The sequence below is a fragment of the Hyperolius riggenbachi genome, chromosome 4 (genome assembly GCF_040937935.1).
Source record: "Hyperolius riggenbachi isolate aHypRig1 chromosome 4, aHypRig1.pri, whole genome shotgun sequence".
Taxonomy (NCBI): Eukaryota; Metazoa; Chordata; class Amphibia; order Anura; family Hyperoliidae; genus Hyperolius; species Hyperolius riggenbachi.
This window is the reverse complement of record NC_090649.1, coordinates 45,020,824-45,048,654: the sequence shown is the minus strand read 5'-3', so window position 1 is coordinate 45,048,654 and position 27,831 is coordinate 45,020,824. Positions and strand designations below refer to the sequence as shown.

The 27,831-nt window shown below is 42.0% G+C and overlaps 20 non-coding genes across 20 annotated transcripts; all 20 read left to right on the top strand.

Annotated features, from left to right (window-relative positions):
* The first annotated feature begins 537 nt into the window (after positions 1-537).
* TRNAL-UAA (transfer RNA leucine (anticodon UAA)) lies at positions 538-620 on the top strand. Its single transcript has one exon. It is a non-coding gene; the product is annotated as a tRNA-Leu (tRNA).
* A 1,227-nt stretch (positions 621-1,847) lies between these two features.
* Positions 1,848-1,930, top strand: TRNAL-UAA (transfer RNA leucine (anticodon UAA)). The gene has a single exon. It is a non-coding gene; the product is annotated as a tRNA-Leu (tRNA).
* Positions 1,931-3,157: 1,227 nt separating this feature from the next.
* Positions 3,158-3,240, top strand: TRNAL-UAA (transfer RNA leucine (anticodon UAA)). The gene has a single exon. It is a non-coding gene; the product is annotated as a tRNA-Leu (tRNA).
* Positions 3,241-4,467: 1,227 nt separating this feature from the next.
* TRNAL-UAA (transfer RNA leucine (anticodon UAA)) lies at positions 4,468-4,550 on the top strand. The gene has a single exon. It is a non-coding gene; the product is annotated as a tRNA-Leu (tRNA).
* Positions 4,551-5,776: 1,226 nt separating this feature from the next.
* Positions 5,777-5,859, top strand: TRNAL-UAA (transfer RNA leucine (anticodon UAA)). Its single transcript has one exon. It is a non-coding gene; the product is annotated as a tRNA-Leu (tRNA).
* Positions 5,860-7,087: 1,228 nt separating this feature from the next.
* On the top strand, positions 7,088-7,170 carry TRNAL-UAA (transfer RNA leucine (anticodon UAA)). The gene has a single exon. It is a non-coding gene; the product is annotated as a tRNA-Leu (tRNA).
* Positions 7,171-8,398: 1,228 nt separating this feature from the next.
* On the top strand, positions 8,399-8,482 carry TRNAL-UAA (transfer RNA leucine (anticodon UAA)). The gene has a single exon. It is a non-coding gene; the product is annotated as a tRNA-Leu (tRNA).
* A 1,228-nt stretch (positions 8,483-9,710) lies between these two features.
* Positions 9,711-9,794, top strand: TRNAL-UAA (transfer RNA leucine (anticodon UAA)). The gene has a single exon. It is a non-coding gene; the product is annotated as a tRNA-Leu (tRNA).
* A 1,226-nt stretch (positions 9,795-11,020) lies between these two features.
* On the top strand, positions 11,021-11,104 carry TRNAL-UAA (transfer RNA leucine (anticodon UAA)). Its single transcript has one exon. It is a non-coding gene; the product is annotated as a tRNA-Leu (tRNA).
* Positions 11,105-12,331: 1,227 nt separating this feature from the next.
* TRNAL-UAA (transfer RNA leucine (anticodon UAA)) lies at positions 12,332-12,414 on the top strand. Its single transcript has one exon. It is a non-coding gene; the product is annotated as a tRNA-Leu (tRNA).
* Positions 12,415-13,642: 1,228 nt separating this feature from the next.
* Positions 13,643-13,725, top strand: TRNAL-UAA (transfer RNA leucine (anticodon UAA)). The gene has a single exon. It is a non-coding gene; the product is annotated as a tRNA-Leu (tRNA).
* Positions 13,726-14,951: 1,226 nt separating this feature from the next.
* On the top strand, positions 14,952-15,034 carry TRNAL-UAA (transfer RNA leucine (anticodon UAA)). Its single transcript has one exon. It is a non-coding gene; the product is annotated as a tRNA-Leu (tRNA).
* Positions 15,035-16,262: 1,228 nt separating this feature from the next.
* TRNAL-UAA (transfer RNA leucine (anticodon UAA)) lies at positions 16,263-16,345 on the top strand. The gene has a single exon. It is a non-coding gene; the product is annotated as a tRNA-Leu (tRNA).
* Positions 16,346-17,572: 1,227 nt separating this feature from the next.
* TRNAL-UAA (transfer RNA leucine (anticodon UAA)) lies at positions 17,573-17,655 on the top strand. The gene has a single exon. It is a non-coding gene; the product is annotated as a tRNA-Leu (tRNA).
* Positions 17,656-18,872: 1,217 nt separating this feature from the next.
* Positions 18,873-18,955, top strand: TRNAL-UAA (transfer RNA leucine (anticodon UAA)). Its single transcript has one exon. It is a non-coding gene; the product is annotated as a tRNA-Leu (tRNA).
* A 1,227-nt stretch (positions 18,956-20,182) lies between these two features.
* Positions 20,183-20,265, top strand: TRNAL-UAA (transfer RNA leucine (anticodon UAA)). The gene has a single exon. It is a non-coding gene; the product is annotated as a tRNA-Leu (tRNA).
* Positions 20,266-22,142: 1,877 nt separating this feature from the next.
* On the top strand, positions 22,143-22,225 carry TRNAL-UAA (transfer RNA leucine (anticodon UAA)). The gene has a single exon. It is a non-coding gene; the product is annotated as a tRNA-Leu (tRNA).
* A 1,226-nt stretch (positions 22,226-23,451) lies between these two features.
* TRNAL-UAA (transfer RNA leucine (anticodon UAA)) lies at positions 23,452-23,534 on the top strand. The gene has a single exon. It is a non-coding gene; the product is annotated as a tRNA-Leu (tRNA).
* Positions 23,535-24,760: 1,226 nt separating this feature from the next.
* TRNAL-UAA (transfer RNA leucine (anticodon UAA)) lies at positions 24,761-24,843 on the top strand. The gene has a single exon. It is a non-coding gene; the product is annotated as a tRNA-Leu (tRNA).
* A 1,225-nt stretch (positions 24,844-26,068) lies between these two features.
* On the top strand, positions 26,069-26,151 carry TRNAL-UAA (transfer RNA leucine (anticodon UAA)). The gene has a single exon. It is a non-coding gene; the product is annotated as a tRNA-Leu (tRNA).
* Positions 26,152-27,831: the final 1,680 nt, after the last annotated feature.

Here is a 27,831-nt window from a genome sequence, read left to right as displayed (position 1 = left end):
CCTTGACGTATGTTGGTGGCAGCATCAGACTGTGAGAATTTGTCCCCACAACAGGCTCTGGAGAACTTATAAGACTAGAGGAAGGAGTGCATGCTGCAAGCTCCAGTTAAGTCCTAGAAGAAATTCTTGTGCGGTGTGCTAGAAATTTGAAAATTGAGAAAAAACTTGTTTTCCCATAAAACATACTTGACAAATCAGAGCCCCAAACAACAGAAAAAAAATATTTAAAAACGATGAACAATTTGAGGGTCACCTGCTACTTTGCTCTGTATGGGTGGTGGAGTTAGTGTGCCCCAATGGGCCAACATATGTTAAGCCCTCTTCACCCAATGAAGAGGCTTTTCAGCAAGCCAGAGATTTTCATGGGATGTTGTTTCTTCCGGAGGACTGTCTTATGATATCAAGCAGTTAACCAGAGTTTCACAGAAAGATTTATCAAGGATACAGGAGGTCCATACTGTCCAGTGTCCAAGCATCCAAAGGCAGAGCGATCATACCCTTAAGCTCCCAATTCAAGTGCAGACTGTCACATCAGCAACCAGGATGGCCGAGTGTTTAAGGCGTTGGACTTAAGATCCAATGGATATATATCTGCGTGGGTTTGAACCCCACTCCTGGTAACCTTTCTTGCCGTCACTGAATGTAAAATAATGCCTTCTGCGCGCTATCCTGCACAAAACTCTTGGTATACTTCTGGCATCTTACGCCTCTAAGAAATCCTACAAGGAGTGTTTTTATCAGTCATATCTCCAAACTAATATCAATGTGTGATCTTTCAGCTTTTTGAAACAGTTCCCAAGAAACATTGAGCTTCCTGGAAATGTACTTGTGGAGATGTGAATGCTTACAATCACCGGTATGGCATTCATTATGCTTTTGAGATTACTGCAAACACTGCTGCAAGTTTTGATTTTCTGCCAATCTGTTTCTTCAATACCACATGCCATCAGTAGAGGGACTCATTGTGAGGACTCTTGTCTGCAGCTATACCCAAGAATGGCATTGTGAGGTTAAAGCGCTAACAAAGAAGATACACAAATCCAACTGCAAAAGTTGCCAAAACCTGCAAGAAGTGTTTTCCACCAGCTGCAGTTTTCTAAGAGAGAACTATGAAGAAAGCCACTGGAAAGTAAAACTGGATTAACACATGGACTAGAGTTTGTTACAAGGCATAGGGCAGAATCCAAAGTCACCTTGATCAGGTTTCAATAGTTTAATAAAGCCACAACAGAGCTTTTTCAACCCCAGTCAAAATGTTATCTTTAACTTAAGCCCGATATTGCACATCATTGCTTAAAGAACAGTTCCTCCTTGACGTATGTTGGTGGCAGCATCAGACTGTGAGAATTTGTCCCCACAACAGGCTCTGGAGAACTTATAAGACTAGAGGAAGGAGTGCATGCTGCAAGCTCCAGTAAAGTCCTAGAAGAAATTCTTGTGCGGTGTGCTAGAAATTTGAAAATTGAGAAAAAACTTGTTTTCCCATAACACATACTTGACAAATCAGAGCCCCAAACAACAGAAAAAAAAATATTTAAAAACGATGAACAATTTGAGGGTCACCTGCTACTTTGCTCTGTATGGGTGGTGGAGTTAGTGTGCCCCAATGGGCCAACATATGCTAAGCCCTCTTCACCCAATGAAAAGGCTTTTCAGCAAGCCAGAGATTTTCATGGGATGTTGTTTCTTCCGGAGGACTGTCTTATGATATCAAGCAGTTAACCAGAGTTTCACAGAAAGATTCATCAAGGATACAGGAGGTCCATACTGTCCAGTGTCCAAGCATCCAAAGGCAGAGCGATCATACCCTTAAGCTCCAAATTCAAGTGCAGACTTTAACATCAACAACCAGGATGGCCGAGTGGTTAAGGCGTTGGACTTAAGATCCAATGGATATATATCCGCGTGGGTTCGAAACCCACTCCTGGTAAACTTTCTTGACGTCACTGAATGTCAAACAATGCGGTCTGCGCGCTATCCTGCACAAAACTCTTGGTATACTTCTGGCATCTTACGCCTCTAAGAAATCCTACAAGGAGTGTTTTTATCAGTCATATCTTCAAACTAATATCAATGTGTGATCGTTCAGCTTTTTGAAACAGTTCACAAGAAACATTGAGCTTCCTGGAAATGTACTTGTGGAGATGTGAATGCTTACAATCACCGGTATGGCATTCATTATGCTTTTGAGATTACTGCAAACACTGCTGCAAGTTTTGATTTTCTGCCAATCTGTTTCTTCAATACCACATGCCATCAGTAGAGGGACACATTGTGAGGACTCTTGTCTGCAGCTATACCCAAGAATGGCATTGTGAGGTTAAAGCGCTAACAAAGAAGATACACAAATCCAACTGCAAAAGTTGCCAAAACCTGCAAGAAGTGTTTTCCACCAGCTGCAGTTTTCTAAGAGAGAACTATGAAGAAAGCCACTGGAAAGTAAAACTGGATTAACACATGGACTAGAGTTTGTTACAAGGCATAGGGCAGAATCCAAAGTCACCTTGATCAGGTTTCAATAGTTTAATAAAGCCACAACAGAGCTTTTTCAACCCCAGTCAAAATGTTATCTTTAACTTAAGCCCGATATTGCACATCATTGCTTAAAGAACAGTTCCTCCTTGACGTATGTTGGTGGCAGCATCAGACTGTGAGAATTTGTCCCCACAACAGGCTCTGGAGAACTTATAAGACTAGAGGAAGGAGTGCATGCTGCAAGCTCCAGTTAAGTCCTAGAAGAAATTCTTGTGCGGTGTGCTAGAAATTTGAAAATTGAGAAAAAACTTGTTTTCCCATAAAACATACTTGACAAATCAGATCCCCAAACAACAGAAAAAAAAATATTTAAAAACAATGAACAATTTGAGGGTCACCTGCTACTTTGCTCTGTATGGGTGGTGGAGGTAGTGTGCCCCAATGGGCCAACATATGTTAAGCCCTCTTCACCCAATGAAGAGGCTTTTCAGCAAGCCAGAGATTTTCATGGGATGTTGTTTCTTCCGGAGGACTGTCTTATGATATCAAGCAGTTAACCAGAGTTTCACAGAAAGATTCATCAAGGATACAGGAGGTCCATACTGTCCAGTGTCCAAGCATCCAAAGGCAGAGCGATCATACCCTTAAGCTCCAAATTCAAGTGCAGACAGTAACATCAACAACCAGGATGGCTGAGTGGTTAAGGCATTGGACTTAAGATCCAATGGATATATATCCGCGTGGGTTCGAACCCCACTCCTGGTAAACTTTCTTGACGTCACTGAATGTCAAACAATGCCTTCTGCGCGCTATCCTGCACAAAACTCTTGGTATACTTCTGGCATCTTACGCCTCTAAGAAATCCTACAAGGAGTGTTTTTATCAGTCATATTTCCAAACTAATATCAATGTGTGATCTCTCAGCTTTTTGAAACAGTTCACAAGAAACATTGAGCTTCCTGGAAATGTACTTGTGGAGATGTGAATGCTTACAATCACCGGTATGGCATTCATTATGCTTTTGAGATTACTGCAAACACTGCTGCAAGTTTTGATTTTCTGCCAATCTGTTTCTTCAATACCACATGCCATCAGTAGAGGGACTCATTGTGAGGACTCTTGTCTGCAGCTATACCCAAGAATGGCATTGTGAGGTTAAAGCGCTAACAAAGAAGATACACAAATCCAACTGCAAAAGTTGCCAAAACCTGCAAGAAGTGTTTTCCACCAGCTGCAGTTTTCTAAGAGAGAACTATGAAGAAAGCCACTGGAAAGTAAAACTGGATTAACACATGGATTAGAGTTTGTTACAAGGCATAGGGCAGAATCCAAAGTCACCTTGATCAGGTTTCAATAGTTTAATAAAGCCACAACAGAGCTTTTTCAACCCCAGTCAAAATGTTATCTTTAACTTAAGCCCGATATTGCACATCATTGCTTAAAGAACAGTTCCTCCTTGACGTATGTTGGTGGCAGCATCAGACTGTGAGAATTTGTCCCCACAACAGGCTCCGGAGAACTTATAAGACTAGAGGAAGGAGTGCATGCTGCAAGCTCCAGTTAAGTCCTAGAAGAAATTCTTGTGCGGTGTGCTAGAAATTTGAAAATTGAGAAAAAACTTGTTTTCCCATAAAACATACTTGACAAATCAGAGCCCCAAACAACAGAAAAAAAAATATTTAAAAATGATGAACAATTTGAGGGTCACCTGCTACTTTGCTCTGTATGGGTGGTGGAGGTAGTGTGCCCCAATGGGCCAACATATGTTAAGCCCTCTTCACCCAATGAAGAGGCTTTTCAGCAAGCCAGAGATTTTCATGGGATGTTGTTTCTTCCGGAGGACTGTCTTATGATATCAAGCAGTTAACCAGAGTTTCACAGAAAGATTCATCAAGGATACAGGAGGTCCATACTGTCCAGTGTCCAAGCATACAAAGGCAGAGCGATCATACCCTTAAGCTCCAAATTCAAGTGCAGACAGTAACATCAACAACCAGGATGGCTGAGTGGTTAAGGCGTTGGACTTAAGATCCAATGGATATATATCCGCGTGGGTTCGAACCCCACTCCTGGTAAACTTTCTTGACGTCACTGAATGTCAAACAATGCCTTCTGCGCGCTATCCTGCACAAAACTCTTGGTATACTTCTGGCATCTTACGCCTCTAAGAAATCCTACAAGGAGTGTTTTTATCAGTCATATCTTCAAACTAATATCAATGTGTGATCTTTCAGCTTTTTGAAACAGTTCACAAGAAACATTGAGCTTCCTGGAAATGTACTTGTGGAGATGTGAATGCTTACAATCACCGGTATGGCATTCATTATGCTTTTGAGATTACTGCAAACACTGCTGCAAGTTTTGATTTTCTGCCAATCTGTTCCTTCAATACCACATGCCATCAGTAGAGGGACTCATTGTGAGGACTCTTGTCTGCAGCTATACCCAAGAATGGCATTGTGAGGTTAAAGCGCTAACAAAGAAGATACACAAATCCAACTGCAAAAGTTGCCAAAACCTGCAAGAAGTGTTTTCCACCAGCTGCAGTTTTCTAAGAGAGAACTATGAAGAAAGCCACTGGAAAGTAAAACTGGATTAACACATGGATTAGAGTTTGTTACAAGGCATAGGGCAGAATCCAAAGTCACCTTGATCAGGTTTCAGTAGTTTAATAAAGCCACAACAGAGCTTATTCAACCCCAGTCAAACTGTTATCTTTAACTTAAGCCCGATATTGCACATCATTGCTTAAAGAACAGTTCCTCCTTGATGTATGTTGGTGGCAGCATCAGACTGTGAGAATTTGTCCCCACAACAGGCTCTGGAGAACTTATAAGACTAGAGGAAGGAGTGCATGCTGCAAGCTCCAGTTAAGTCCTAGAAGAAATTATTGTGCGGTGTGCTAGAAATTTGAAAATTGAGAAAAAACTTGTTTTCCCATAAAACATACTTGACAAATCAGAGCCCCAAACAACAGAAAAAAAATATTTAAAAATGATGAACAATTTGAGGGTCACCAGCTACTTTGCTCTGTATGGGTGGTGGAGGTAGTGTGCCCCAATGGGCCAACATATGTTAAGCCCTCTTCACCCAATGAAGAGGCTTTTCAGCAAGCCAGAGATTTTCATGGGATGTTGTTTCTTCCGGAGGACTGTCTTATGATATCAAGCAGTTAACCAGAGTTTCACAGAAAGATTCATCAAGGATACAGGAGGTCCATACTGTCCAGTGTCCAAGCATCCAAAGGCAGAGCGATCATACCCTTAAGCTCCAAATTCAAGTGCAGACTGTAACATCAACAACCAGGTTGGCCGAGTGGTTAAGGCGTTGGACTTAAGATCCAATGGATATATATCCGCGTGGGTTCGAACCCCACTCCTGGTAAACTTTCTTGACGTCACTGAATGTCAAACAATGCCTTCTGCGCGCTATCCTGCACAAAACTCTTGGTATACTTCTGGCATCTTACGCCTCTAAGAAATCCTACAAGGAGTGTTTTTATCAGTCATATCTCCAAACTAATATCAATGTGTGATCTTTCAGCTTTTTGAAACAGTTCACAAGAAACATTGAGCTTCCTGGAAATGTACTTGTGGAGATGTGAATGCTTACAATCACCGGTATGGCATTCATTATGCTTTTGAGATTACTGCAAACACTGCTGCAAGTTTTGATTTTCTGCCAATCTGTTTCTTCAATACCACATGCCATCAGTAGAGGGACTCATTGTGAGGACTCTTGTCTGCAGCTATACCCAAGAATGGCATTGTGAGGTTAAAGCGCTAACAAAGAAGATACACAAATCCAACTGCAAAAGTTGCCAAAACCTGCAAGAAGTGTTTTCCACCAGCTGCAGTTTTCTAAGAGAGAACTATGAAGAAAGCCACTGGAAAGTAAAACTGGATTAACACATGGATTAGAGTTTGTTACAAGGCATAGGGCAGAATCCAAAGTCACCTTGATCAGGTTTCAATAGTTTAATAAAGCCACAACAGAGCTTTTTCAACCCCAGTCAAAATGTTATCTTTAACTTAAGCCCGATATTGCACATCATTGCTTAAAGAACAGTTCCTCCTTGACGTATGTTGGTGGCAGCATCAGACTGTGAGAATTTGTCCCCACAACAGGCTCTGGAGAACTTATAAGACTAGAGGAAGGAGTGCATGCTGCAAGCTCCAGTTAAGTCCTAGAAGAAATTCTTGTGCGGTGTGCTAGAAATTTGAAAATTGAGAAAAAAACTTGTTTTCCCATAAAACATACTTGACAAATCAGAGCCCCAAACAACAGAAAAAAAAATATTTAAAAATGATGAACAATTTGAGGGTCACCTGCTACTTTGCTCTGTATGGGTGGTGGAGGTAGTGTGCCCCAATGGGCCAACATATGTTAAGCCCTCTTCACCCAATGAAGAGGCTTTTCAGCAAACCAGAGATTTTCATGGGATGTTGTTTCTTCCGGAGGACTGTCTTATGATATCAAGCAGTTAACCAGAGTTTCACAGAAAGATTCATCAAGGATACAGGAGGTCCATACTGTCCAGTGTCCAAGCATCCAAAGGCAGAGCGATCATACCCTTAAGCTCCAAATTCAAGTGCAGACAGTAACATCAACAACCAGGATGGCTGAGTGGTTAAGGCGTTGGACTTAAGATCCAATGGATATATATCCGCGTGGGTTCAAACCCCACTCCTGGTAAACTTTCTTGACGTCACTGAATGTCAAACAATGCCTTCTGCGCGCTATCCTGCACAAAACTCTTGGTATACTTCTGGCATCTTACGCCTCTAAGAAATCCTACAAGGAGTGTTTTTATCAGTCATATCTCCAAACTAATATCAATGTGTGATCTTTCAGCTTTTTGAAACAGTTCACAAGAAACATTGAGCTTCCTGGAAATGTACTTGTGGAGATGTGAATGCTTACAATCACCGGTATGGCATTCATTATGCTTTTGAGATTACTGCAAACACTGCTGCAAGTTTTGATTTTCTGCCAATCTGTTTCTTCAATACCACATGCCATCAGTAGAGGGACTCATTGTGAGGACTCTTGTCTGCAGCTATACCCAAGAATGGCATTGTGAGGTTAAAGCGCTAACAAAGAAGATACACAAATCCAACTGCAAAAGTTGCCAAAACCTGCAAGAAGTGTTTTCCACCAGCTGCAGTTTTCTAAGAGAGAACTATGAAGAAAGCCACTGGAAAGTAAAACTGGATTAACACATGGACTAGAGTTTGTTACAAGGCATAGGGCAGAATCCAAAGTCACCTTGATCAGGTTTCAATAGTTTAATAAAGCCACAACAGAGCTTTTTCAACCCCAGTCAAAATGTTATCTTCAACTTAAACCCGATATTGCACATCATTGCTTAAAGAACAGTTCCTCCTTGACGTATGTTGGTGGCAGCATCAGACTGTGAGAATTTGTCCCCACAACAGGCTCTGGAGAACTTATAAGACTAGAGGAAGGAGTGCATGCTGCAAGCTCCAGTTAAGTCCTAGAAGAAATTCTTGTGCGGTGTGCTAGAAATTTGAAAATTGAGAAAAAACTTGTTTTCCCATAAAACATACTTGACAAATCAGAGCCCCAAACAACAGAAAAAAAAAATATTTAAAAACGATGAACAATTTGAGGGTCACCTGCTACTTTGCTCTGTATGGGTGGTGGAGGTAGTGTGCCCCAATGGGCCAACATATGTTAAGCCCTCTTCACCCAATGAAGAGGCTTTTCAGCAAGCCAGAGATTTTCATGGGATGTTGTTTCTTCCGGAGGACTGTCTTATGATATCAAGCAGTTAACCAGAGTTTCACAGAAAGATTCATCAAGGATACAGGAGGTCCATACTGTCCAGTGTCCAAGCATCCAAAGGCAGAGCGATCATACCCTTAAGCTCCAAATTCAAGTGCAGACTGTAACATCAACAACCAGGTTGGCCGAGTGGTTAAGGCGTTGGACTTAAGATCCAATGGATATTATATCCGTGTGGGTTTGAACCCCACTCCTGGTAACCTTTCTTGCCGTCACTGAATGTAAAACAATGCCTTCTGCGCGCTATCCTGCACAAAACTCTTGGTATACTTCTGGCATCTTACGCCTCTAAGAAATCCTACAAGGAGTGTTTTTATCAGTCATATCTCCAAACTAATATCAATGTGTGATCTTTCAGCTTTTTGAAACAGTTCCCAAGAAACATTGAGCTTCCTGGAAATGTACTTGTGGAGATGTGAATGCTTACAATCACCGGTATGGCATTCATTATGCTTTTGAGATTACTGCAAACACTGCTGCAAGTTTTGATTTTCTGCCAATCTGTTTCTTCAATACCACATGCCATCAGTAGAGGGACTCATTGTGAGGACTCTTGTCTGCAGCTATACCCAAGAATGGCATTGTGAGGTTAAAGCGCTAACAAAGAAGATACACAAATCCAACTGCAAAAGTTGGCAAAACCTGCAAGAAGTGTTTTCCACCAGCTGCAGTTTTCTAAGAGAGAACTATGAAGAAAGCCACTGGAAAGTAAAACTGGATTAACACATGGACTAGAGTTTGTTACAAGGCATAGGGCAGAATCCAAAGTCACCTTGATCAGGTTTCAATAGTTTAATAAAGCCACAACAGAGCTTTTTCAACCCCAGTCAAAATGTTATCTTCAACTTAAACCCGATATTGCACATCATTGCTTAAAGAACAGTTCCTCCTTGACGTATGTTGGTGGCAGCATCAGACTGTGAGAATTTGTCCCCACAACAGGCTCTGGAGAACTTATAAGACTAGAGGAAGGAGTGCATGCTGCAAGCTCCAGTTAAGTCCTAGAAGAAATTCTTGTGCGGTGTGCTAGAAATTTGAAAATTGAGAAAAAACTTGTTTTCCCATAAAACATACTTGACAAATCAGAGCCCCAAACAACAGAAAAAAAAAATATTTAAAAACGATGAACAATTTGAGGGTCACCTGCTACTTTGCTCTGTATGGGTGGTGGAGGTAGTGTGCCCCAATGGGCCAACATATGTTAAGCCCTCTTCACCCAATGAAGAGGCTTTTCAGCAAGCCAGAGATTTTCATGGGATGTTGTTTCTTCCGGAGGACTGTCTTATGATATCAAGCAGTTAACCAGAGTTTCACAGAAAGATTCATCAAGGATACAGGAGGTCCATACTGTCCAGTGTCCAAGCATCCAAAGGCAGAGCGATCATACCCTTAAGCTCCAAATTCAAGTGCAGACTGTAACATCAACAACCAGGTTGGCCGAGTGGTTAAGGCGTTGGACTTAAGATCCAATGGATATTATATCCGTGTGGGTTTGAACCCCACTCCTGGTAACCTTTCTTGCCGTCACTGAATGTAAAACAATGCCTTCTGCGCGCTATCCTGCACAAAACTCTTGGTATACTTCTGGCATCTTACGCCTCTAAGAAATCCTACAAGGAGTGTTTTTATCAGTCATATCTCCAAACTAATATCAATGTGTGATCTTTCAGCTTTTTGAAACAGTTCCCAAGAAACATTGAGCTTCCTGGAAATGTACTTGTGGAGATGTGAATGCTTACAATCACCGGTATGGCATTCATTATGCTTTTGAGATTACTGCAAACACTGCTGCAAGTTTTGATTTTCTGCCAATCTGTTTCTTCAATACCACATGCCATCAGTAGAGGGACTCATTGTGAGGACTCTTGTCTGCAGCTATACCCAAGAATGGCATTGTGAGGTTAAAGCGCTAACAAAGAAGATACACAAATCCAACTGCAAAAGTTGGCAAAACCTGCAAGAAGTGTTTTCCACCAGCTGCAGTTTTCTAAGAGAGAACTATGAAGAAAGCCACTGGAAAGTAAAACTGGATTAACACATGGATTAGAGTTTGTTACAAGGCATAGGGCAGAATCCAAAGTCACCTTGATCAGGTTTCAATAGTTTAATAAAGCCACAACAGAGGTTTTTCAACCCCAGTCAAAATGTTATCTTTAACTTAAGCCCGATATTGCACATCGTTGCTTAAAGAACAGTTCCTCCTTGACGTATGTTGGTGGCAGCATCAGACTGTGAGAATTTGTCCCCACAACAGGCTCTGGAGAACTTATAAGACTAGAGGAAGGAGTGCATGCTGCAAGCTCCAGTTAAGTCCTAGAAGAAATTATTGTGCGGTGTGCTAGAAATTTGAAAATTGAGAAAAAACTTGTTTTCCCATAAAACATACTTGACAAATCAGAGCCCCAAACAACAGAAAAAAAATATTTAAAAATGATGAACAATTTGAGGGTCACCTGCTACTTTGCTCTGTATGGGTGGTGGAGGTAGTGTGCCCCAATGGGCCAACATATGTTAAGCCCTCTTCACCCAATGAAGAGGCTTTTTAGCAAGCCAGAGATTTTCATGGGATGTTGTTTCTTCCGGAGGACTGTCTTATGATATCAAGCAGTTAACCAGAGTTTCACAGAAAGATTCATCAAGGATACAGGAGGTCCATACTGTCCAGTGTCCAAGCATCCAAAGGCAGAGCGATCATACCCTTAAGCTCCAAATTCAAGTGCAGACTGTAACATCAACAACCAGGTTGGCCGAGTGGTTAAGGCGTTGGACTTAAGATCCAATGGATATATATCCGCGTGGGTTCGAATCCCCACTCCTGGTAAACTTTCTTGACGTCACTGAATGTCAAACAATGCCTTCTGCGCGCTATCCTGCACAAAACTCTTGGTATACTTCTGGCATCTTACGCCTCTAAGAAATCCTACAAGGAGTGTTTTTATCAGTCATATCTCCAAACTAATATCAATGTGTGATCTTTCAGCTTTTTGAAACAGTTCACAAGAAACATTGAGCTTCCTGGAAATGTACTTGTGGAGATGTGAATGCTTACAATCACCGGTATGGCATTCATTATGCTTTTGAGATTACTGCAAACACTGCTGCAAGTTTTGATTTTCTGCCAATCTGTTTCTTCAATACCACATGCCATCAGTAGAGGGACTCATTGTGAGGACTCTTGTCTGCAGCTATACCCAAGAATGGCATTGTGAGGTTAAAGCGCTAACAAAGAAGATACACAAATCCAACTGCAAAAGTTGCCAAAACCTGCAAGAAGTGTTTTCCACCAGCTGCAGTTTTCTAAGAGAGAACTATGAAGAAAGCCACTGGAAAGTAAAACTGGATTAACACATGGACTAGAGTTTGTTACAAGGCATAGGGCAGAATCCAAAGTCACCTTGATCAGGTTTCAATAGTTTAATAAAGCCACAACAGAGCTTTTTCAACCCCAGTCAAAATGTTATCTTCAACTTAAACCCGATATTGCACATCATTGCTTAAAGAACAGTTCCTCCTTGACGTATGTTGGTGGCAGCATCAGACTGTGAGAATTTGTCCCCACAACAGGCTCTGGAGAACTTATAAGACTAGAGGAAGGAGTGCATGCTGCAAGCTCCAGTTAAGTCCTAGAAGAAATTCTTGTGCGGTGTGCTAGAAATTTGAAAATTGAGAAAAAACTTGTTTTCCCATAAAACATACTTGACAAATCAGAGCCCCAAACAACAGAAAAAAAAATATTTAAAAACGATGAACAATTTGAGGGTCACCTGCTACTTTGCTCTGTATGGGTGGTGGAGGTAGTGTGCCCCAATGGGCCAACATATGTTAAGCCCTCTTCACCCAAGGAAGAGGCTTTTCAGCAAGCCAGAGATTTTCATGGGATGTTGTTTCTTCCGGAGGACTGTCTTATGATATCAAGCAGTTAACCAGAGTTTCACAGAAAGATTCATCAAGGATACAGGAGGTCCATACTGTCCAGTGTCCAAGCATCCAAAGGCAGAGCGATCATACCCTTAAGCTCCATATTCAAGTGCAGACTGTACCATCAACAACCAGGATGGCCGAGTGGTTAAGGCGTTGGACTTAAGACCCAATGGATATATATCCGCGTGGGTTCGAACCCCACTCCTGGTAAACTTTCTTGACGTCACTGAATGTCAAACAATGCCTTCTGCGCGCTATCCTGCACAAAACTCTTGGTATACTTCTGGCATCTTACGCCTCTAAGAAATCCTACAAGGAGTGTTTTTATCAGTCATATCTCCAAACTAATATCAATGTGTGATCTTTCAGCTTTTTGAAACAGTTCACAAGAAACATTGAGCTTCCTGGAAATGTACTTGTGGAGATGTGAATGCTTACAATCACCGGTATGGCATTCATTATGCTTTTGAGATTACTGCAAACACTGCTGCAAGTTTTGATTTTCTGCCAATCTGTTTCTTCAATACCACATGCCATCAGTAGAGGGACTCATTGTGAGGACTCTTGTCTGCAGCTATACCCAAGAATGGCATTGTGAGGTTAAAGCGCTAACAAAGAAGATACACAAATCCAACTGCAAAAGTTGCCAAAACCTGCAAGAAGTGTTTTCCACCAGCTGCAGTTTTCTAAGAGAGAACTATGAAGAAAGCCACTGGAAAGTAAAACTGGATTAACACATGGATTAGAGTTTGTTACAAGGCATAGGGCAGAATCCAAAGTCACCTTGATCAGGTTTCAATAGTTTAATAAAGCCACAACAGAGCTTTTTCAACCCCAGTCAAAATGTTATCTTTAACTTAAGCCCGATATTGCACATCATTGCTTAAAGAACAGTTCCACCTTGACGTATGTTGGTGGCAGCATCAGACTGTGAGAATTTGTCCCCACAACAGGCTCTGGAGAACTTATAAGACTAGAGGAAGGAGTGCATGCTGCAAGCTCCAGTTAAGTCCTAGAAGAAATTCTTGTGCGGTGTGCTAGAAATTTGAAAATTGAGAAAAAACTTGTTTTCCCATAAAACATACTTGACAAATCAGAGCCCCAAACAACAGGAAAAAAAAATATTTAAAAACGATGAACAATTTGAGGGTCACCTGCTACTTTGCTCTGTATGGGTGGTGGAGTTAGTGTGCCCCAATGGGCCAACATATGCTAAGCCCTCTTCACCCAATGAAAAGGCTTTTCAGCAAGCCAGAGATTTTCATGGGATGTTGTTTCTTCCGGAGGACTGTCTTATGATATCAAGCAGTTAACCAGAGTTTCACAGAAAGATTCATCAAGGATACAGGAGGTCCATACTGTCCAGTGTCCAAGCATCCAAAGGCAGAGCGATCATACCCTTAAGCTCCCAATTCAAGTGCAGACTGTAACATCAACAACCAGGATGGCCGAGTGGTTAAGGCGTTGGACTTAAGATCCAATGGATATATATCCGCGCGGGTTCGAAACCCACTCCTGGTAAACTTTCTTGACGTCACTGAATGTCAAACAATGACGTCTGTGCGCTATCCTGCACAAAACTCTTGGTATACTTCTGGCATCTTACGCCTCTAAGAAATCCTACAAGGAGTGTTTTTATCAGTCATATCTTCAAACTAATATCAATGTGTGATCTTTCAGCTTTTTGAAACAGTTCACAAGAAACATTGAGCTTCCTGGAAATGTACTTGTGGAGATGTGAATGCTTACAATCACTGGTATGGCATTCATTATGCTTTTGAGATTACTGCAAACACTGCTGCAAGTTTTGATTTTCTGCCAATCTGTTTCTTCAATACCACATGCCATCAGTAGAGGGACTCATTGTGAGGACTCTTGTCTGCAGCTATACCCAAGAATGGCATTGTGAGGTTAAAGCGCTAACAAAGAAGATACACAAATCCAACTGCAAAAGTTGCCAAAACCTGCAAGAAGTGTTTTCCACCAGCTGCAGTTTTCTAAGAGAGAACTATGAAGAAAGCCACTGGAAAGTAAAACTGGATTAACACATGGACTAGAGTTTGTTACAAGGCATAGGGCAGAATCCAAAGTCACCTTGATCAGGTTTCAATAGTTTAATAAAGCCACAACAGAGCTTTTTCAACCCCAGTCAAAATGTTATCTTTAACTTAAGCCCGATATTGCACATCATTGCTTAAAGAACAGTTCCTCCTTGACGTATGTTGGTGGCAGCATCAGACTGTGAGAATTTGTCCCCACAACAGGCTCTGGAGAACTTATAAGACTAGAGGAAGGAGTGCATGCTGCAAGCTCCAGTTAAGTCCTAGAAGAAATTCTTGTGCGGTGTGCTAGAAATTTGAAAATTGAGAAAAAACTTGTTTTCCCATAAAACATACTTGACAAATCAGAGCCCCAAACAACAGAAAAAAAATATTTAAAAACGATGAACAATTTGAGGGTCACCTGCTACTTTGCTCTGTATGGGTGGTGGAGTTAGTGTGCCCCAATGGGCCAACATATGTTAAGCCCTCTTCACCCAATGAAGAGGCTTTTCAGCAAGCAAGAGATTTTCATGGGATGTTGTTTCTTCCGGAGGACTGTCTTATGATATCAAGCAGTTAACCAGAGTTTCACAGAAAGATTTATCAAGGATACAGGAGGTCCATACTGTCCAGTGTCCAAGCATCCAAAGGCAGAGCGATCATACCCTTAAGCTCCCAATTCAAGTGCAGACTGTCACATCAGCAACCAGGATGGCCGAGTGTTTAAGGCGTTGGACTTAAGATCCAATGGATATATATCTGCGTGGGTTTGAACCCCACTCCTGGTAACCTTTCTTGCCGTCACTGAATGTAAAATAATGCCTTCTGCGCGCTATCCTGCACAAAACTCTTGGTATACTTCTGGCATCTTACGCCTCTAAGAAATCCTACAAGGAGTGTTTTTATCAGTCATATCTCCAAACTAATATCAATGTGTGATCTTTCAGCTTTTTGAAACAGTTCACAAGAAACATTGAGCTTCCTGGAAATGTACTTGTGGAGATGTGAATGCTTACAATCACCGGTATGGCATTCATTATGCTTTTGAGATTACTGCAAACACTGCTGCAAGTTTTGATTTTCTGCCAATCTGTTTCTTCAATACCACATGCCATCAGTAGAGGGACTCATTGTGAGGACTCTTGTCTGCAGCTATACCCAAGAATGGCATTGTGAGGTTAAAGCGCTAACAAAGAAGATACACAAATTCAACTGCAAAAGTTGCCAAAACCTGCAAGAAGTGTTTTCCACCAGCTGCAGTTTTCTAAGAGAGAACTATGAAGAAAGCCACTGGAAAGTAAAACTGGATTAACACATGGACTAGAGTTTGTTACAAGGCATAGGGCAGAATCCAAAGTCACCTTGATCAGGTTTCAATAGTTTAATAAAGCCACAACAGAGCTTTTTCAACCCCAGTCAAAATGTTATCTTTAACTTAAGCCCGATATTGCACATCATTGCTTAAAGAACAGTTCCTCCTTGACGTATGTTGGTGGCAGCATCAGACTGTGAGAATTTGTCCCCACAACAGGCTCTGGAGAACTTATAAGACTAGAGGAAGGAGTGCATGCTGCAAGCTCCAGTAAAGTCCTAGAAGAAATTCTTGTGCGGTGTGCTAGAAATTTGAAAATTGAGAAAAAACTTGTTTTCCCATAAAACTTACTTGACAAATCAGAGCCCCAAACAACAGAAAAAAAATATATTTAAAAACGATGAACAATTTGAGGGTCACCTGCTACTTTGCTCTGTATGGGTGGTGGAGTTAGTGTGCCCCAATGGGCCAACATATGCTAAGCCCTCTTCACCCAATGAAGAGGCTTTTCAGCAAGCCAGAGATTTTCATGGGATGTTGTTTCTTCCGGAGGACTGTCTTATGATATCAAGCAGTTAACCAGAGTTTCACAGAAAGATTCATCAAGGATACAGGAGGTCCATACTGTCCAGTGTCCAAGCATCCAAAGGCAGAGCGATCATACCCTTAAGCTTCAAATTCAAGTGCAGACAGTAACATCAACAACCAGGATGGCTGAGTGGTTAAGGCGTTGGACTTAAGATCCAATGGATATATATCCGCGTGGGTTCGAACCCCACTCCTGGTAAACTTTCTTGACGTCACTGAATGTCAAACAATGCCTTCTGCGCGCTATCCTGCACAAAACTCTTGGTATACTTCTGGCATCTTACGCCTCTAAGAAATCCTACAAGGAGTGTTTTTATCAGTCATATCTCCAAACTAATATCAATGTGTGATCTTTCAGCTTTTTGAAACAGTTCACAAGAAACATTGAGCTTCCTGGAAATGTACTTGTGGAGATGTGAATGCTTACAATCACCGGTATGGCATTCATTATGCTTTTGAGATTACTGCAAACACTGCTGCAAGTTTTGATTTTCTGCCAATCTGTTTCTTCAATACCACATGCCATCAGTAGAGGGACTCATTGTGAGGACTCTTGTCTGCAGCTATACCCAAGAATGGCATTGTGAGGTTAAAGCGCTAACAAAGAAGATACACAAATCCAACTGCAAAAGTTGCCAAAACCTGCAAGAAGTGTTTTCCACCAGCTGCAGTTTTCTAAGAGAGAACTATGAAGAAAGCCACTGGAAAGTAAAACTGGATTAACACATGGATTAGAGTTTGTTACAAGGCATAGGGCAGAATCCAAAGTCACCTTGATCAGGTTTCAGTAGTTTATTAAAGCCACAACAGAGCTTTTTCAACCCCAGTCAAACTGTTATCTTTAACTTAAGCCCGATATTGCACATCATTGCTTAAAGAACAGTTCCTCCTTGACGTATGTTGGTGGCAGCATCAGACTGTGAGAATTTGTCCCCACAACAGGCTCTGGAGAACTTATAAGACTAGAGGAAGGAGTGCATGCTGCAAGCTCCAGTTAAGTCCTAGAAGAAATTCTTGTGCGGTGTGCTAGAAATTTGAAAATTGAGAAAAAACTTGTTTTCCCATAAAACATACTTGACAAATCAGAGCCCCAAACAACAGAAAAAAAAATATTTAAAAACGATGAACAATTTGAGGGTCACCTGCTACTTTGCTCTGTATGGGTGGTGGAGGTAGTGTGCCCCAATGGGCCAACATATGTTAAGCCCTCTTCACCCAAGGAAGAGGCTTTTCAGCAAGCCAGAGATTTTCATGGGATGTTGTCTCTTCCGGAGGACTGTCTTATGATATCAAGCAGTTAACCAGAGTTTCACAGAAAGATTCATCAAGGATACAGGAGGTCCATACTGTCCAGTGTCCAAGCATCCAAAGGCAGAGCGATCATACCCTTAAGCTCCAAATTCAAGTGCAGACTGTAACATCAACAACCAGGATGGCCGAGTGGTTAAGGCGTTGGACTTAAGATCCAATGGATATATATCCGCGTGGGTTCGAACCCCACTCCTGGTAAACTTTCTTGACGTCACTGAATGTCAAACAATGCGCTATCCTGCACAAAACTCTTGGTATACTTCTGGCATCTTACGCCTCTAAGAAATCCTACAAGGAGTGTTTTTATCAGTCATATCTCCAAACTAATATCAATGTGTGATCTTTCAGCTTTTTGAAACAGTTCACAAGAAACATTGAGCTTCCTGGAAATGTACTTGTGGAGATGTGAATGCTTACAATCACCGGTATGGCATTCATTATGCTTTTGAGATTACTGCAAACACTGCTGCAAGTTTTGATTTTCTGCCAATCTGTTTCTTCAATACCACATGCCATCAGTAGAGGGACTCATTGTGAGGACTCTTGTCTGCAGCTATACCCAAGAATGGCATTGTGAGGTTAAAGCGCTAACAAAGAAGATACACAAATCCAACTGCAAAAGTTGCCAAAACCTGCAAGAAGTGTTTTCCACCAGCTGCAGTTTTCTAAGAGAGAACTATGAAGAAAGCCACTGGAAAGTAAAACTGGATTAACACATGGATTAGAGTTTGTTACAAGGCATAGGGCAGAATCCAAAGTCACCTTGATCAGGTTTCAATAGTTTAATAAAGCCACAACAGAGCTTTTTCAACCCCAGTCAAAATGTTATCTTTAACTTAAGCCCGATATTGCACATCATTGCTTAAAGAACAGTTCCTCCTTGACGTATGTTGGTGGCAGCATCAGACTGTGAGAATTTGTCCCCACAACAGGCTCTGGAGAACTTATAAGACTAGAGGAAGGAGTGCATGCTGCAAGCTCCAGTTAAGTCCTAGAAGAAATTATTGTGTGGTGTGCTAGAAATTTGAAAATTGAGAAAAAACTTGTTTTCCCATAAAACATACTTGACAAATCAGAGCCCCAAACAACAGAAAAAAAATATTTAAAAATGATGAACAATTTGAGGGTCACCTGCTACTTTGCTCTGTATGGGTGGTGGAGGTAGTGTGCCCCAATGGGCCAACATATGTTAAGCCCTCTTCACCCAATGAAGAGGCTTTTCAGCAAGCCAGAGATTTTCATGGGATGTTGTTTCTTCCGGAGGACTGTCTTATGATATCAAGCAGTTAACCAGAGTTTCACAGAAAGATTTATCAAGGATACAGGAGGTCCATACTGTCCAGTGTCCAAGCATCCAAAGGCAGAGCGATCATACCCTTAAGCTCCAAATTCAAGTGCAGACTGTAACATCAACAACCAGGTTGGCCGAGTGGTTAAGGCGTTGGACTTAAGATCCAATGGATATATATCCGCGTGGGTTCGAATCCCACTCCTGGTAAACTTTCTTGACGTCACTGAATGTCAAACAATGCCTTCTGCGCGCTATCCTGCACCAAACTCTTGGTATACTTCTGGCATCTTACGCCTCTAAGAAATCCTACAAGGAGTGTTTTTATCAGTCATATCTCCAAACTAATATCAATGTGTGATCTTTCAGCTTTTTGAAACAGTTCACAAGAAACATTGAGCTTCCTGGAAATGTACTTGTGGAGATGTGAATGCTTACAATCACCGGTATGGCATTCATTATGCTTTTGAGATTACTGCAAACACTGCTGCAAGTTTTGATTTTCTGCCAATCTGTTTCTTCAATACCACATGCCATCAGTAGAGGGACTCATTGTGAGGACTCTTGTCTGCAGCTATACCCAAGAATGGCATTGTGAGGTTAAAGCGCTAACAAAGAAGATACACAAATCCAACTGCAAAAGTTGCCAAAACCTGCAAGAAGTGTTTTCCACCAGCTGCAGTTTTCTAAGAGAGAACTATGAAGAAAGCCACTGGAAAGTAAAACTGGATTAACACATGGATTAGAGTTTGTTACAAGGCATAGGGCAGAATCCAAAGTCACCTTGATCAGGTTTCAGTAGTTTAATAAAGCCACAACAGAGCTTTTTCAACCCCAGTCAAACTGTTATCTTTAACTTAAGCCCGATATTGCACATCATTGCTTAAAGAACAGTTCCTCCTTGACATATGTTGGTGGCAGCATCAGACTGTGAGAATTTGTCCCCACAACAGGCTCTGGAGAACCTATAAGACTAGAGGAAGGAGTGCATGCTGCAAGCTCCAGTTAAGTCCTAGAAGAAATTCTTGTGCGGTGTGCTAGAAATTTGAAAATTGAGAAAAAACTTGTTTTCCCATAAAACATACTTGACAAATCAGAGCCCCAAACAACAGAAAAAAAAAATATTTAAAAACGATGAACAATTTGAGGGTCACCTGCTACATTGCTCTGTATGGGTGGTGGAGGTAGTGTGCCCCAATGGGCCAACATATGTTAAGCCCTCTTCACCCAAGGAAGAGGATTTCAGCAAGCCAGAGATTTTCATGGGATGTTGTTTCTTCCGGAGGACTGTCTTATGATATCAAGCAGTTAACCAGAGTTTCACAGAAAGATTCATCAAGGATACAGGAGGTCCATACTGTCCAGTGTCCAAGCATCCAAAGGCAGAGCGATCATACCCTTAAGCTCCAAATTCAAGTGCAGACTGTAACATCAACAACCAGGATGGCCGAGTGGTTAAGGCGTTGGACGTAAGATCCAATGGATATATATCCGCGTGGGTTCGAACCCCACTCCTGGTAAACTTTCTTGACGTCACTGAATGTCAAACAATGCCTTCTGCGCGCTATCCTGCACAAAACTCTTGGTATACTTCTGGCATCTTACGCCTCTAAGAAATCCTACAAGGAGTGTTTTTATCAGTCATATCTCCAAACTAATATCAATGTGTGATCTTTCAGCTTTTTGAAACAGTTCACAAGAAACATTGAGCTTCCTGGAAATGTACTTGTGGAGATGTGAATGCTTACAATCACCGGTATGGCATTCATTATGCTTTTGAGATTACTGCAAACACTGCTGCAAGTTTTGATTTTCTGCCAATCTGTTTCTTCAATACCACATGCCATCAGTAGAGGGACTCATTGTGAGGACTCTTGTCTGCAGCTATACCCAAGAATGGCATTGTGAGGTTAAAGCGCTAACAAAGAAGATACACAAATCCAACTGCAAAAGTTGCCAAAACCTGCAAGAAGTGTTTTCCACCAGCTGCAGTTTTCTAAGAGAGAACTATGAAGAAAGCCACTGGAAAGTAAAACTGGATTAACACATGGATTAGAGTTTGTTACAAGGCATAGGGCAGAATCCAAAGTCACCTTGATCAGTTTTCAGTAGTTTAATAAAGCCACAACAGAGCTTTTTCAACCCCAGTCAAACTGTTATCTTTAACTTAAGCCCGATATTGCACATCATTGCTTAAAGAACAGTTCCTCCTTGACGTATGTTGGTGGCAGCATCAGACTGTGAGAATTTGTCCCCACAACAGGCTCTGGAGAACTTATAAGACTAGAGGAAGGAGTGCATGCTGCAAGCTCCAGTTAAGTCCTAGAAGAAATTCTTGTGCGGTGTGCTAGAAATTTGAAAATTGAGAAAAAACTTGTTTTCCCATAAAACATACTTGACAAATCAGAGCCCCAAACAACAGAAAAAAAAATATTTAAAAACGATGAACAATTTGAGGGTCACCTGCTACATTGCTCTGTATGGGTGGTGGAGGTAGTGTGCCCCAATGGGCCAACATATGTTAAGCCCTCTTCACCCAAGGAAGAGGCTTTTCAGCAAGCCAGAGATTTTCATGGGATGTTGTTTCTTCCGGAGGACTGTCTTATGATATCAAGCAGTTAACCAGAGTTTCACAGAAAGATTCATCAAGGATACAGGAGGTCCATACTGTCCAGTGTCCAAGCATCCAAAGGCAGAGCGATCATACCCTTAACCACTTCACAACTGAGGGGTTTTCCCCTTAAAAACCAGAGCATTTTTCACTCCTCCCAGGCAGTCATCATTCATTTATTTATTAGGCAATATGATTGGTTATTGGGGACTGGGGTCCCCAAAACCAATCATTGGACTGTGGAGCTGGTGTGCACGTGCGTGCGCGCGGCGCGGGGGCGCGCGATCGCGCGCTGCACCTTTGTTTACAACTGTTGTTATGAATGAAGACTGCCTCAAGCAGAGGCAGTCTCCATTCATTTATTTGTCATGTGGTATGATTGGTTATTGGGGACTGGGGTCCCCAATAACCAATCATTGGACTGCAGGGGCTGTGCGGGTGGGTGTGTGCACGTGCGATCGCGTGATCGCGCGCACACGGACACAATAACAATGTGCCGGCGGTTTGTTATGAAGACTGCTTCTCTTTGAAGCAGCCTTCATACATCAATCGGGGACTCTAATTGGATTTAGGAACACTCGTTCCTAATGTCCAATTAGTCAACTGCTGTGCGGGCTGGCTAGAGTGTGCGAGCGTGTTGCCCCGCCCACTCCAGGCATGTAAACAGAAACATACGCCTTTCTCCGTCCCTGGGGGAGAAGCAGTGCGCAGAGGGACGGAGAAATTTATCACTGCGGAGGTAAAGTGGTTAAGCTCCAAATTCAAGTGCAGACTGTAACATCAACAACCAGGATGGCCGAGTCGTTGAGGCGTTGGACTTAAGATCCAATAGATATATGTCCGCGTGGGTTCGAACCCCACTCCTGGTAAACTTTCTTGACGTCACTGAATGTCAAACAATGCCTTCTGCGCGCTATCCTGCACAAAACTCTTGGTATACTTCTGGCATCTTACGCCTCTAAGAAATCCTACAAGGAGTGTTTTTATCAGTCATATCTCCAAACTAATATCAATGTGTGATCTTTCAGCTTTTTGAAACAGTTCACAAGAAACATTGAGCTTCCTGGAAATGTACTTGTGGAGATGTGAATGCTTACAATCACCGGTATGGCATTCATTATGCTTTTGAGATTACTGCAAACACTGCTGCAAGTTTTGATTTTCTGCCAATCTGTTTCTTCAATACCACATGCCATCAGTAGAGGGACTCATTGTGAGGACTCTTGTCTGCAGCTATACCCAAGAATGGCATTGTGAGATTAAAGCGCTAACAAAGAAGATACACAAATCCAACTGCAAAAGTTGCCAAAACCTGCAAGAAGTGTTTTCCACCAGCTGCAGTTTTCTAAGAGAGAACTATGAAGAAAGCCACTGGAAAGTAAAACTGGATTAACACATGGACTAGAGTTTGTTACAAGGCATAGGGCAGAATCCAAAGTCACCTTGATCAGGTTTCAATAGTTTAATAAAGCCACAACAGAGCTTTTTCAACCCCAGTCAAAATGTTATCTTTAACTTAAACCCGATATTGCACATCATTGCTTAAAGAACAGTTCCTCCTTGACGTATGTTGGTGGCAGCATCAGACTGTGAGAATTTGTCCCCACAACAGGCTCTGGAGAATTTATAAGACTAGAGGAAGGAGTGCATGCTGCAAGCTCCAGTTAAGTCCTAGAAGAAATTCTTGTGCGGTGTGCTAGAAATTTGAAAATTGAGAAAAAACTTGTTTTCCCATAAAACATACTTGACAAATCAGAGCACCAAACAACAGAAAAAAATTATTTAAAAACGATGAACAATTTGAGGGTCACCTGCTACTTTGCTCTGTATGGGTGGTGGAGTTAGTGTGCCCCAATGGGCCAACATATGTTAAGCCCTCTTCACCCAATGAAGAGGCTTTTCAGCAAGCCAGAGATTTTCATGGGATGTTGTTTCTTCCGGAGGACTGTCTTATGATATCAAGCAGTTAACCAGAGTTTCACAGAAAGATTTATCAAGGATACAGGAGGTCCATACTGTCCAGTGTCCAAGCATCCAAAGGCAGAGCGATCATACCCTTAAGCTCCCAATTCAAGTGCAGACTGTCACATCAGCAAACAGGATGGCCGAGTGTTTAAGGCGTTGGACTTAAGATCCAATGGATATATAGCCGTGTGGGTTCGAACCCCACTCCTGGTAACCTTTCTTCCCGTCACTGAATGTAAAACAATGCCTTCTGCGCGCTATCCTGCACAAAACTCTCGGTGTACTTCTGGCATCTTACGCCTCTAAGAAATCCTACAAGGAGTGTTTTTATCAGTCATATCTCCAAACTAATATCAATGTGTGATCTTTCAGCTTTTTGAAACAGTTCACAAGAAACATTGAGCTTCCTGGAAATGTACTTGTGGAGATGTGAATGCTTACAATCACCGGTATGGCATTCATTATGCTTTTGAGATTACTGCAAACACTGCTGCAAGTTTTGATTTTCTGCCAATCTGTTTCTTCAATACCACATGCCATCAGTAGAGGGACTAATTGTGAGGACTCTTGTCTGCAGCTATACCCAAGAATGGCATTGTGAGGTTAAAGCGCTAACAAAGAAGATACACAAATCCAACTGCAAAAGTTGCCAAAACCTGCAAGAAGTGTTTTCCACCAGCTACAGTTTTCTAAGAGAGAACTATGAAGAAAGCCACTGGAAAGTAAAACTGGATTAACACATGGACTAGAGTTTGTTACAAGGCATAGGGCAGAATCCAAAGTCACCTTGATCAGGTTTCAATAGTTTAATAAAGCCACAACAGAGCTTTTTCAACCCCAGTCAAAATGTTATCTTTAACTTAAGCCCGATATTGCACATCATTGCTTAAAGAACAGTTCCTCCTTGACGTATGTTGGTGGCAGCATCAGACTGTGAGAATTTGTCCCCACAACAGGCTCTGGAGAACTTATAAGACTAGAGGAAGGAGTGCATGCTGCAAGCTCCAGTTAAGTCCTAGAAGAAATTCTTGTGCGGTGTGCTAGAAATTTGAAAATTGAGAAAAAACTTGTTTTCCCATAAAACATACTTGACAAATCAGAGCCCCAAACAACAGAAAAAAAATATTTAAAAACGATGAACAATTTGAGGGTCACCTGCTACTTTGCTCTGTATGGGTGGTGGAGTTAGTGTGCCCCAATGGGCCAACATATGTTAAGCCCTCTTCACCCAATGAAGAGGCTTTTCAGCAAGCCAGAGATTTTCATGGGATGTTGTTTCTTCCGGAGGACTGTCTTATGATATCAAGCAGTTAACCAGAGTTTCACAGAAAGATTCATCAAGGATACAGGAGGTCCATACTGTCCAGTGTCCAAGCATCCAAAGGCAGAGCGATCATACCCTTAAGCTCCCAATTCAAGTGCAGACTGCCACATCAGCAACCAGGATGGCCGAGTGGTTAAGGCGTTGGACTTAAGATCCAATGGATATATATCTGCTTGGGGTCGAACCCCACTCCTGGTAACCTTTCTTGCCATCACTGAATGTAAAACAATGCCTTCTGCGTGCTATCCTGCACAAAACTCTTGGTATACTTCTGGCATCTTACGCCTCTAAGAAATCCTACAAGGAGTGTTTGTATCAGTCATATCTCCAAACTAATATCAATGTGTGATCTTTCAGCTTTTTGAAACAGTTCACAAGAAACATTGAGCTTCCTGGAAATGTACTTGTGGAGATGTGAATGCTTACAATCACCGGTATGGCATTCATTATGCTTTTGAGATTACTGCAAACACTGCTGCAAGTTTTTATTTTCTGCCAATCTGTTTCTTCAATACCACATGCCATCAGTAGAGGGACTCATTGTGAGGACTCTTGTCTGCAGCTATACCCAAGAATGGCATTGTGAGGTTAAAGCGCTAACAAAGAAGATACACAAATCCAACTGCAAAAGTTGCCAAAACCTGCAAGAAGTGTTTTCCACCAGCTGCAGTTTTCTAAGAGAGAACTATGAAGAAAGCCACTGGAAAGTAAAACTGGATTAACACATGGACTAGAGTTTGTTACAAGGCATAGGGCAGAATCCAAAGTCACCTTGATCAGGTTTCAATAGTTTAATAAAGCCACAACAGAGCTTTTTCAACCCCAGTCAAAATGTTATCTTTAACTTAAGCCCGATATTGCACATCATTGCTTAAAGAACAGTTCCTCCTTGACGTATGTTGGTGGCAGCTACAGACTGTGAGAATTTGTCCCCACAACAGGCTCTGGAGAACTTAGAAGACTAGAGGAAGGAGTGCATGCTGCAAGCTCCAGTTACGTCCTAGAAGAAATTCTTGTGCGGTGTGCTAGAAATTTGAAAATTGAGAAAAACTTGTTTTCCCATAAAACATATTTCACAAATCAGAGCCCCAAACAAAAGAAAAAAAATATTTAAAAACGATGAACAATTTGAGGGTCACCTGCTACTTTGCTCTGTATGGGTGGTGGAGTTAGTGTGCCCCAATGGGCCAACATATGTTAAGCCCTCTTCACCCAATGAAGAGGCTTTTCAGCAAGCCAGAGATTTTCATGGGATGTTGTTTCTTCCGGAGGACTGTCTTATGATATCAAGCAGTTAACCAGAGTTTCACAGAAAGATTCATCAAGGATACAGGAGGTCCATACTGTCCAGTGTCCAAGCATCCAAAGGCAGAGCGATCATACCCTTAAGCTCCCAATTCAAGTGCAGACTGCCACATCAGCAACCAGGATGGCCGAGTGGTTAAGGCGTTGGACTTAAGATCCAATGGATATATATCTGCTTGGGTTCGAACCCCACTCCTGGTAACCTTTCTTGCCATCACTGAATGTAAAACAATGCCTTCTGCGTGCTATCCTGCACAAAACTCTTGGTATACTTCTGGCATCTTACGCCTCTAAGAAATCCTACAAGGAGTGTTTTTATCAGTCATATCTCCAAACTAATATCAATGTGTGATCTTTCAGCTTTTTGAAACAGTTCACAAGAAACATTGAGCTTCCTGGAAATGTACTTGTGGAGATGTGAATGCTTACAATCACCGGTATGGCATTCATTATGCTTTTGAGATTACTGCAAACACTGCTGCAAGTTTTGATTTTCTGCCAATCTGTTTCTTCAATACCACATGCCATCAGTAGAGGGACTCATTGTGAGGACTCTTGTCTGCAGCTATACCCAAGAATGGCATTGTGAGGTTAAAGCGCTAACAAAGAAGATACACAAATCCAACTGCAAAAGTTGCCAAAACCTGCAAGAAGTGTTTTCCACCAGCTGCAGTTTTCTAAGAGAGAACTATGAAGAAAGCCACTGGAAAGTAAAACTGGATTAACACATGGACTAGAGTTTGTTACAAGGCATAGGGCAGAATCCAAAGTCACCTTGATCAGGTTTCAATAGTTTAATAAAGCCACAACAGAGCTTTTTCAACCCCAGTCAAAATGTTATCTTTAACTTAAGCCCGATATTGCACATCATTGCTTAAAGAACAGTTCCTCCTTGACGTATGTTGGTGGCAGCATCAGACTGTGAGAATTTGTCCACACAACAGGCTCTGGAGAACTTATGAGACTAGAGGAAGGAGTGCATTCTGATTGTGGGCAGAAAAAGGTGCTGGATCACTTGTATGCTGAGCTGTGCGGCCCTGCAGCGAGCCCTTAAAGCTGCAGTGGACTTATTTAAAAAAAATGGCCTGGTCATTAGGGGGTATTAAGCCCATGGTCCTTAAGTGGTTAAAGTGTTATTTAGGGGGTATTAAGCCCTTGGTCCTTAAGTGGTTAAAGCGTTATTTATTTCCTGATGAGGATTCCCATTAGTCTGTCGAGGGACCAATGGGGAGCCACAGGGCCACTTTCAGTGATGCTTTGCCAGGGCTGCCCCAACTCCAGTGACAGCTCCCTGAACCACAGTTCTCTTCCCCCCATACCCAAGTAGCACCCTCCTCTGCCACACCAGGGCACCATCAGCACCCTGACCTGCACCCCCCAGCCTTGACACTTACACCCACCGGCTGTTACTCACTAGCTTTTGCTGCTAACCTGCCAATGCTTGCCTTGCACTCCCAAACCCCGGAAAAATCATTTTTACATTTTCCCATTTCCCCGCCCGCTGGCACATACAGGCATGTATGTACCCAAGATTACAGCGGGGAAAACAAGCCTGGACTGTGCAGGATTTGTAAACTGTAAGTTGCTGTGGACCTTTGAATGCTCTCCTATGGCTGAGGTAAGCAGTTTTCCTTTTGCTTGTTATGCTGTTGATTGAAGGTCCTTTATTTTTGGCACTCAATGGGCTTGAATCACAAAGCCGTTTAGCACACAATATGACACACGTGAAGATTTACGCGCGTAAAGAATTATGTGTGCGCGCAAACAAAGGTGTTTGTGCATTAATGCGCGCACTTTGACACGTTAGCGCGTGGACGTCAATCTTTACGCGCGTAAACCTTCACACGCATCAAATTGCATGCTAAACTCATAGCATGGTTG